At 39.7% G+C, this 11112-nt stretch overlaps 2 long non-coding RNA genes across 2 annotated transcripts; both read left to right on the forward strand.

The window, feature by feature from the left end:
• Positions 1-1591: 1591 nt before the first annotated feature.
• Positions 1592-2441, forward strand: LOC116361916 (uncharacterized). The gene is made up of 3 exons (XR_004207682.1): positions 1592-1729; positions 2066-2151; positions 2283-2441. It is a non-coding gene; the product is annotated as an uncharacterized LOC116361916 (long non-coding RNA).
• A 79-nt stretch (positions 2442-2520) lies between these two features.
• On the forward strand, positions 2521-3152 carry LOC116361915 (uncharacterized). The gene is made up of 2 exons (XR_004207681.1): positions 2521-2583; positions 2967-3152. It is a non-coding gene; the product is annotated as an uncharacterized LOC116361915 (long non-coding RNA).
• Positions 3153-11112: the final 7960 nt, after the last annotated feature.

The following is an 11112-nucleotide window of genomic DNA, read 5'->3' on the forward strand; positions in this document are numbered from 1 at the left end:
TTGTCTCACCTAGATATCTATATATCCATTGTGTTGTCTCACCTAGATATCTATATATCCATTTGTTATGTCTCACCTAGATATCTATATATCCATTGTTGTCTCACCTAGATATCTATATATCCATTGTTGTCTCACCTAGATATCTATATATCCATTGTTGTCTCACCTAGATATCTATATATCCTATATGTTGTCTCCTCACCTAGATATCTATATATCCATTGTTGTCTCACCTAGATATCTATATATCCATTATGTTGTCTCACCTAGATATCTATATATCCATTGTTTGTCTCACCTAGATATCTATAGTATCCTATTGTCATTGTCTCACCTAGATATCTATATATCCATTGTTGTCTCACCTAGATATCTATATATCCATTGTGCGTCTCACCTAGAATATATATATATAGACACCGCTGTTTCATCCCAAAATATGAATGCTGCCCCCTACCCTAGTGAGGTTTAAACATGTATTTTAAAAGGGCAGAGTGTGCAGTGCATAGTCTGTGGATCTATTGGGGCACAAGCAAATTGTAGTGGGTCTAGGGTGTCAGGTAAGGTAGAGGTGATATGATCCTTAACTACTTCTCAAAGTACTTCATGATGACAGAAGTGAGTGCTGCGGGGCGATAGTAATTTAGTTCAGTTGCATTTGCTTTCTTGGGAACGGAACAATGGTAGACATCTTGTAGCAAGTGGTGACAGCAGACTGGGGATAGGGAGAGATTGAGTATGTCCATAAACACTCCAGCCAGCTGGTCTGCGCATGCTCTGAGGACGCGGCCAGGAATGGGACGGCTGCGTTGCGAGGGTTAACACGCTTAAAATGTCTTACTCACGTCGCCCATGAGAAAGAAAGAGAGCCCACAGTCCTTGGGAGCGGCCACGTCGGGGGCACTGTGTTGTCCTCAAGCGGCGGGCGAAGAAGGTATTTAGCTTGTCGGGCGCGGAGCAAGAAATCGGTGTCCGTGTCCGCACGTGGCTGGTTTTCCCATTGTAATCTGTGATTGTCTGTAGATCCTACCACATTCGTCTCATGTCTGAGCCTTTGAATTGTGACTTTATCTCTGTACTGAAGTGTTGCCTGTTTGTTTACCTTACAGAGAGAATAACTGTTTGTATTTAACCATATTCCTTGTCACCTTGCCATGGTTAAATGCGGTGTTTCACGCATTCAGTTTAGCACGAATGCTACCCTCTATCCATGGTTTCTGGTTTGGGCAGGTTTTAATAGTCACAGTGGGACAACCTGTGTCTGTGTAAACACCAATGTATATACGGACACTTACAAATGCCATATCTTAATTTGAACCAGTTTCTCACACTAGGAAAATAATCCTGCAGCAACAGCAAATGGGCATTTTTATGTGATTTATAATTAAGGGAAATTTTTTGTAGGAGCTGATCCATTTATCATCAAATCAAGTCTGACATTTTTAAGTGTAAATTAAACATTAAATTAAATTAGAAGCTTTTATAAAGTTACGTTGTGGTTTAATAACAATAAAAACAACATAAAAATGAATATAGAGCGTTTTGGAATGAAACTCTTCTTATGTTTCCCCATCTGAGCTCAGAGTAGATGAGAGATGTAATGTTTGTCTCTGTTGTGTTGAAGTCCAATCAAGCAGGAGAGACCAGCCTCCCCTGTTCCCAGCTGTGTGTCCATGAAGAGTGACTGGTCTATGGAACTACCTTATACATTTTCTACTGAACAAAGGTAAGAAGAACTCATGGGTCCTGGTCAGTGAGTTAAACAACACTGTCTCTAGTCATTCTCTCCCATTTTCCCATTTCAATTTGTTGTTTTCATAATCCATAGGCTAAATTTTTTCCATTTTCATAGTCTAAAACAATATTAACAAACAACAACATTCCCATCCCTGTGTGTGTGTGGGTGTGTGTGTGGTGTGTGTGTGTGTGTGTGTGTGTGTGTGTGTGTGTGTGTGTGTGTGTGTGTGTTGTGTGTGTGTGTGTGTGTGGTGTGTGGTGGGCGTGTGTGTGTGTGTGCACTCCCCTGGATGAGGAGAGGTAATCTCATGTTTTGTGTCCACAGAAACCAACAGGAGAGATCAAGAGTCAGATATTCTCAGTGGTCAGTCTTCCCAGAGTCATCAAACAGACCTGGCCTCCATATTCAGTGTATGTGGTCCTATTATGTACATTTGTTTTTGTCTTACCTCAAATAAAGTTGACCTGTCAATCATTCATTAAGGTGTGTTAACGAGAAAGCATTTCTTAATCGTGTTAACTTATTACTTGATTTATTTCAGTTGCTTGAAGAGAATATTATGACATTTGTGAAGAACGAGCTGAAGATGTTCAAGAGGATTCTTAGTCCAGAACTCCCAGAAGGCTTTGAGAGTCAGAAGCAGGATAAGGAAGTGGTGGATGCTGAGATTCTTAGTCCAGAACTCCCAGAAGGCTTTGAGAGTCAGAAGCAGGATAAGGAAGTGGTTGGATGCTGAAGATGAAAGAAGCAGGAGAGCAGTGCCAGAGAGGGGGCTCTGAAGATCACACTGCACATCCTGAGGAAAATGACCAGAAGGAGCTTGCTGACCACACTGGAGAAATGTAGATCTGTCTGCCTCATGTTGAATTATGTTTTATAACATTTAAAAAGATGTAGCTAAAGTACAGCTAAAGTAGCTGTGTAACTCAATGATATTGTAGCAGCCTTAACACAACACCTAGTGACCTCATCAGAAGCAGCAGGGATGTGTTGTGGTGATTAATTTAGAGAGAGAGAGAGACAACATTAATAATACCATCAATAATACCGATAATAATATAATCAGTCACAACCAGTCTGTAATGCATTATGAAAACTTTTACACATTTATACAGTCAGTTAAGAAAATAAATGATTATACTTTTAAACTTCATAACAGTCCTTCATACTGTAGGCATTAAAACAGACGTAATATTAATATCCTCTGTGGTATTTATTCATTCAGATGAGCTCGCTGTGATTTGCCAACGTGAACTCAAATCTAATCTAAAGAAGAAGTTTCAATGTGTATTTGAGGGGATCGCTAAACAAGGAAACCCAACACTTCTCAATAAGATCTACACAGAGCTCTACTCACAGAGGTGGAACAGGAGAGGTCAATAATGACATGAGCTGAGACAGATTGAGACAACAACCAGGAAACAAGCAAGACCAGAGACTGCATCAAATGTAACGACATCGTCAAACCCTTACTGGACAAGACAAACTTATCAGAACTGTGGCTGACAAAGGGAGTGCTGGCATTGGAAAAACAGTCTCTGTGCAGAAGTTCATTCTGGACTGGGCTGAAGGAAAAGCAAATCAGGATGTCCAATTTGTATTTTCATTCCCTTTCCGGGAGCTGAATTTGAGTGAAAGGGGAAAACACTTTGATTGAACTTCTCAATCACTTCTCAATGGAAACCAAACAATCAAGAATCTCCAACTACAACAAGTACAAAGTTCTGTTCATCTTTGATGGTCTGGATGAGTGCCGACTGCCCCTAGACTTCCAGAAGAACAAGATCTGTTGTGACATCACAAAGTCAACCTCAGTGGATGTTCTGCTGACAAATCTCATCAAGGGAAATCTGCTTCCCTCTGCTCTCCTCTGGATAACTACCCGACCTGCAGCAGCCAATAAGATCCCTTCAGGGTGTGTTGACCAGGTGACAGAGGTACGAGGGTTCAATGACCCACAGAAGGAGGAGTACTTCAGGAAGAGATTCAGTGATGATGACCTGTCCAGCAGAATCATCTCACACATAAAGACATCAAGGAGCCTCCACATCATGTGCCACATTCCAGTCTTCTGTTGGATTTCTGCAACAGTCCTTGAACACATGCTGAAACATAAGAGAGAAGAGATGCCCAAGACTCTGACTGAGATGTACACACACCTTGTGGTGTTCATACCAAACAAAAGAATGAAAAGTATCTTGGGAATGAAGAGACAGGTCCACACTGGAATAAAGAGAGCATTCTGTCACTGGGAAAACTGGCTTTTCAACAGCTTGTGAAAGGCAATCTGATTTTCTATGAAGAAGACCTGAAAGAGGCTGACATTGATGTCAATGAAGCCTCAGTGTACTCAGGATTGTGCACACAGCTCTTTAAAGAGGAATGTGGGCTGTACCAGGACAAGGTGTTCTGCTTTGTTCATCTGAGCATTCAGGAGTTTCTGGCTGCTGTATATGTGTTCCTCTCATTCATCAACAACAATAAGAATCTATTGGCCGAACTGCAATCGACGTCCAGGAACTTTTGTGTGAACAAACAAAGGCGTAAAGTTACTTTCTACAAGAGTGCTGTGGATAAAGCCTTACAAAGTGAGACGGGAAACCTGGACCTTTTCCTCCGCTTCCTTCTGGGCCTCTCACTGGAGTCCAATCAGAAGCACTTACGAGGTCTACTGACAAAGACAAGAAGCAGCTCACAGAGCCATGAAGAAACAGTCAAGTACATCAAGGAGAAGATCAGGGAGAATCCCTCTCCAGAGAGGAGCATCAATCTGTTCCACTGTCTGAATGAACTGAATGACCATTCTCTAGTGGAGGAGATCCAAAGATACCTGAGATCAGGAAGTCTCTCAGAACCCAACCTGTCCCCTGCACAGTGGTCAGCTCTGGTCTTTGTGTTGCTGACTTCAGAAAAGGAGCTGGATGTGTTTGACCTGAAGAAATACTCCAGATCAGAGGAAGGTCTTCTGAGGCTGCTGCCAGTGGTCAAAGCCTCCAGAGCTGTTCTGTGAGTAAATAAAATGACATATAAGAACTAATCATCAGGAAGAAATATTCAGTTTAGAGAAAAATATGTATTATAATATGTAAATAATATTATATTGAATAACATATTCAATAAATTCATTGATGTTCACATCAGTATAACAATATGACCATACAATTCTAGGAAGATGGAAGATGATTCTATATGTTGTTTGAGAGATAAACCAAATGCATCTGCAATTGTCCTTCTACACTACTCATTAAATAAACAGTGTGTTTGTGAAATCATGATGATCTCTTTGCAGGCTGTCAGGCTGTGGAGTCACAGAGAAAGGCTGTGCTTCTCTGGTCTCAGTTCTGGAGTCAAACCCCTCACACCTGAGAGAGCTGGACCTGAGTAACAATGACCTGAAGGATTCAGGAGTGAAGCTGCTCTCTGCTGGACTGGGGAATCCCCACTGTAGACTGGAGACTCTGAGGTCAGTATTCCTGTAGTTGGTCAACAAGTGATAACTGTTCACCAGAACCACATGTGTTCACCAGACACACATTGTCATATTAGGAGACAGTACAGAAAGCCACCTTTTATTTAAAGGTATTTTCATACATATGTTTAGAAATGAAAAACTTTATGAATGTTGTTCTCCAATTTGAAGAAAGTCTTAATTATTTGGATAAATACATTCAACGAAAGTTTAGTATTTGGTCCCATATTCCATGCCTGCAGTGATTTCATCAAGCTTGTGATTCTACTGACTTGTTGAATGCATTTGCAATTTGTCTTGGTTGTGTTTTGGATGTTTTTCCTAATAGAAACTGAATGATGAATAATGTCCTGTGATTTTGGAGTCACTTCACTTGTATTGTCAGTAAGAATAGAAGATGTTTCTGAACACTTCTACATGCATGTGAATGTTACCATGATTATGGATCATCAGGAATGAATCGTGATGATGAATAACAAAGTTTGAGGCACAAAGATCAGAATAAATGCTAACCTCACCTGTTATTGCTAATGGTAAGAGGTTAGCATGTTTTGTTGTAGCCTCTGTTATTGGTAATGGTGAGAGGTTAGCATGTTTTGTTGTAGCCTCTGTTATTGGTAATGGTGAGAGCTTAGCATGTTTTGTTGTAGCCTCTGTTATTGGTAATGGTGAGAGGTTAGCATGTTTTGTTGTAGCCTCTGTTATTGGTAATGGTGAGAGGTTAGTATGTTTTGTTGTTGCCTCTGTTATTGGTAATGGTGAGAGGTTAGCATGTTTTGTTGTAGCCTCTGTTATTGGTAATGGTGAGAGGTTAACATGTTTTGTTTTATCCTCTGTTATTGGTAATGGTGAGAGGTTAGCATTTTTTGTTGTAGCCTCTGTTATTGGTAATGGTGAGAGGTTAGCATGTTTTGTTGTAGCCTCTGTTATTGGTAATGGTGAGAGGTTAGCATTTTTTGTTGTAGCCTCTGTTATTGGTAATGGTGAGAGGTTAGCATGTTTTGTTGTAGCCTCTGTTATTGGTAATGGTGAGAGGTTAGCATGTTTTGTTGTAGCCTCTGTTATTGGTAATGGTGAGAGGTTAGCTTGTTTTGTTGTAGCCTCTGTTATTGGTAATGGTGAGAGGTTAGGATGTTTTGTTGTTGCCTCTGTTATTGGTAATGGTGAGAGGTTAGCATGTTTTGTTGTAGCCTCTGTTATTGGTAATGGTGAGAGGTTAGCTTGTTTTGTTGTAGCCTCTGTTATTGGTAATGGTGAGAGGTTAGGATGTTTTGTTGTTGCCTCTGTTATTGGTAATGGTGAGAGGTTAGCATGTTTTGTTGTAGCCTCTGTTATTGGTAATGGTGAGAGGTTAGCATGTTTTGTTGTAGACTCTGTAATGGTGAGAGGTTAGCATGTTTTGTTGTAGACTCTGTAATGGTGAGAGGTTAGCATGTTTTGTTGTAGACTCTGTAATGGTGAGAGGTTAGCATGTTTTGTTGTAGACTCTGTAATGGTGAGAGGTTAGCATGTTTTGTTGTAGACTCTGTAATGGTGAGAGGTTAGCATGTTTTGTTGTAGACTCTGTAATGGTGAGAGGTTAGCATGTTTTGTTGTAGCCTCTGTAACTCACTAATTATTATTCTTGATTCATTCATGGTTTTTCTTAAACATTGCATCATCAGGATTAATTTAGTAGTGTTTAGAAACATGTTATCTGGGGCGGCAGGGTAGCCTACTGGTTAGAGCGTTGTAACCGCAAACCCCCGAGCTGACAAGGTACAAATCTGCCGTTCTGCCCCTGAACAGGCAGTTAACCCTCTGTTCCGTCATTGAAAATAATATTTATTTTCTTAACTGCCTGGTTAAATAAAGGTAAATAAAGGTAAAATAAATGAAATAAAATCTACTCACTTGTAAATAAAATTACTCCTGTCACCATCTTTAATTAATAGGATGGGAGACAGAGAGCAGGTTTCAAGCGCAGGGTGCAGCAGGTGTATATTAGTAAAGAAAATTATATAAAATAAGAGGTATTTATTGTAGAGGACCACAGGAGTAGGCAGGTAGCTGGGTCCAGGAGCAGGCAGAAGGTCATACACAGGAGGAGGCAGGTAGCTGGGTCCAGGGGCAGGCAGAAGGTCATACACAGGAGGAGGCAGGTAGCTGGGTCCAGGAGCAGGCAGAAGGTCATACACAGGAGGAGGCAGGTAGCTGGGTCCAGGGGCAGGCAGAAGGTCATACACAGGAGGAGGCAGGTAGCTGTGTCCAGGGGCAGGCAGAAGGTCATACACAGGAGGAGGCAGGTAGCTGTGTCCAGGGGCAGGCAGAAGGTCATACACAGGAGGAGGCAGGTAGCTGTGTCCAGGGGCAGGCAGAAGGTCATACACAGGAGTTCCAAAAAGGCAACACTACAGACAGGGAAAAGGCTAGTAACGTTGTCTGGGAGATCAGGCAATAGGTATATAACAGGAAATCCAATGGGTACAGGCAGGGAAAAGGCAAGAGGCATCATTAGTGAGTTAAACACTATGGGTAAATTACAGGACATGCAGCACTCCGAATAGGAGTGTTTCTTTAAACAAACATTACCTCACAGTGATGGGGTGCAAAGAACTGAACTAAATAGTGATAATGACATACAGGTATGTGAACAGGTGATCAGAATTCAGGTGATTGGGATCTAGAGAGGGAGCTGCATTCAGGGAATTTAGAGAGTGATCTGGAAGCTACGTTACACCATTCACCATTTTAATATTAGGCAAAACACAACCAAAACAAAAAACACAACCAAAACACAACCAAAACACAACCAAAACATAACCCAAAACACAACCAAACATTACCAAAACATAACCCAAAACACAACCAAAACAAAACCCAAAACACAACCAAAACACAACCAAAACACAACCAAAACATAACCCAAAACACAACCAAACATTACCAAAACATAACCCAAAACACAACCAAACATTACCAAAACATAACCCAAAACACAACCAAACATTACCAAAACATAACCCAAAACACAACCAAACATTACCAAAACATAACCCAAAACACAACCAAAACAAAACCCAAAACACAACCAAAACACAACCAAAACATAACCCAAAACACAACCAAACATTACCAAAACATAACCCAAAACACAACCAAACATTACCAAAACATAACCCAAAACACAACCAAACATTACCAAAACATAACCCAAAACACAACCAAAACAAAACCCAAAACACAACCAAAACACAACCAAACACAACCAAAACATAACCCAAAACACAACCAAACATTACCAAAACATAACCCAAAACACAACCAAACATTACCAAAACATAACCCAAAACACAACCAAACATTACCAAAACATAACCCAAAACACAACCAAAACAAAACCCAAAACACAACCAAACATTACCAAAACATAACCCAAACACAACCAAAACATAACCCAAAACACAACCAAACATTACCAAAACACAACCAAAACACAACCAAAACACAACCTAAACACAACCAAAACACAACCAAAACAAAACCCAAAACACAACCAAAACACAACCAAAACATAACCCAAAACACAACCAAACATTACCAAAACATAACCCAAAACACAACCAAAACAAACCCAAAACACAACCAAAACACAACCAAAACATAACCCAAAACACAACCAAAACAAAACCCAAAACACAACCAAAACACAACCAAAACATAACCCAAAACACAACCAAACATTACCAAAACATAACCCAAAACACAACCAAAACACAACCAAAACACAACCAAACATTACCAAAACATAACCAATACATAACCAAAACACAACCAAAACACAACCAAAACAAAACCAAAACATAACCCAAAACACAACCAAAACATAACCAAAACACAACCAAAACACAACCAAAACAAAACCAAAACATAACCCAAAACACAACCAAAACATAACCAAAACACAACCAAAACATAACCAAAACGTAACCCAAAACACAACCAAAACAAACTGAAAATACAATCAACGAGTTTGAGTCACAAGATGTATTCGCTGCGTTCAAGGAATATCGGATCAACTACTCAACTTAAGTATTTTCAAATATTCAACTTTAAGCCACTATGAGTGAATTGGTCAGAATACTTATGACTTCTTCAAATAGGGGGACTAGATACATAAAGTGCTTTCATTCTAAACGGTGAAACAGATATGTATTAAAATATCCTCAAATAATAGGTGACATTATAAACTGTCACCTCATATGAAACATTTGATCTGAAATCCAAAATGTTGGAGAATAGAGCCACATTTAAAATGTTAGTTTCACTGTCAAAATAGATATGTTGTGGACTGTATACTCAATACAATCTAAATCTGATACCTCACTGTCTAAATAGATATGGTGTGGACTGTATACTCAATACAATCTAAATCTGATACCTCACTGTCTAAATAGATATGGTGTGGACTGTATACTCAATACAATCTAAATCTGATACCTCACTGTCTAAATAGATATGGTGTGGACTGTATACTCAATACAATCTAAATCTGATACCTCACTGTCTAAATAGATATGGTGTGGACTGTATACTCAATACAATCTAAATCTGATACCTCACTGTCTAAATAGATATGGTGTGGACTGTATACTCAATACAATCTAAATCTGATACCTCACTGTCTGTCTTTTGACTGATACTGCTTTTTAAACTGGTCTGGACACTACTCAAATATTGGTACTATACATGTTTCTATATGCAGGCAATACTTTCATAATTTGTAATTTCTAAAAATGATACGTTAATTTCTGAATAGATATGGCAGGTCTCAGGACACTGATGTATCTGAATATGTTGAAAAAATATACTGCCAGTATTTTCACCACCAAAGAATAGCAGTGTGATTTTAATATGATTTGACTCTTTGCAGGCTGTCAGGCTGTCTAGTCACAGAGGAAGGCTGTGCTTCTCTGGTCTCAGCTCTGAGGTCAAACCCCTCACACCTGAGAGAGCTGGACCTGAGCTACAATCACCCAGGAGACTCAGGAGTCAGACAGCTCTCTGCTGGACTGGAGGATCCACACTGCAGACTGGAGAAACTCAAGTATGTAGAGGGTTTATGTCAATGTTCATATCAGACATGTTTGACTAATCAGGCTGGTTAAGACAAACATTCTTACCACCACTTGGACAAAGTTATATGCTGAGTGTGTGTGTGTGTGTGTTCAGGTGTATCCCTCAATGACTGTCTGTTCTTCTGCTTACCGCTACAGTGTGGAACATGGTGGAGAGAACAGAATGAAACCTGGGCTTAGAAAATGTGAGTGTTGACTGCTGTGAAGAATATGACTAAGAATAAGTCTTAATTCAAGTTAAGTCAAAGTCAAAGACCACCATCATTACTGTCTTGGTCATATTAAATATCAGCTGTAGTTCTACAGAAGCAGAAATCAGGGACACCAAAGTTTACAAAGAGTTGATTTGACAATGTGTCTGTCTGTCTGTGTGTGGCGCGGTCGTGTTACTTAAGTAATGTGTGTATGTATGTTCTGTTAGAAGTGTGTGTGTTCATGACAGGTGAGTATGTGTGTGGCACGCTCGTGTTATATAAGAAGTGTTTGTTTGTGAAACATGTGTTAGTGGTCATGATGTGTGTGTGTGTGTGTGTGTGTGTAATTAATAGGAATAAGTGTGTTTTATATTACCATACAGTATAACATGTGATCATTCCACAAGTCTCAAGTTACCTAAACTACCTCCTTTTGATACCTAGAAACATCTACATTGAAACTTCTTGGGGATAGGGGGCAGCATTTTCACTTTTGGATGAAAAGTGCCCAAGAGTAAACTGCCTCCTACTCTGTCCCAGATGCTAATATATGCATATTGTTATTAGTATTGGATAGAAAACACTCTGAAG

This window comes from Oncorhynchus kisutch, unplaced genomic scaffold, assembly GCF_002021735.2.
Source record: "Oncorhynchus kisutch isolate 150728-3 unplaced genomic scaffold, Okis_V2 scaffold777, whole genome shotgun sequence".
NCBI lineage: Eukaryota > Metazoa > Chordata > Actinopteri > Salmoniformes > Salmonidae > Oncorhynchus > Oncorhynchus kisutch.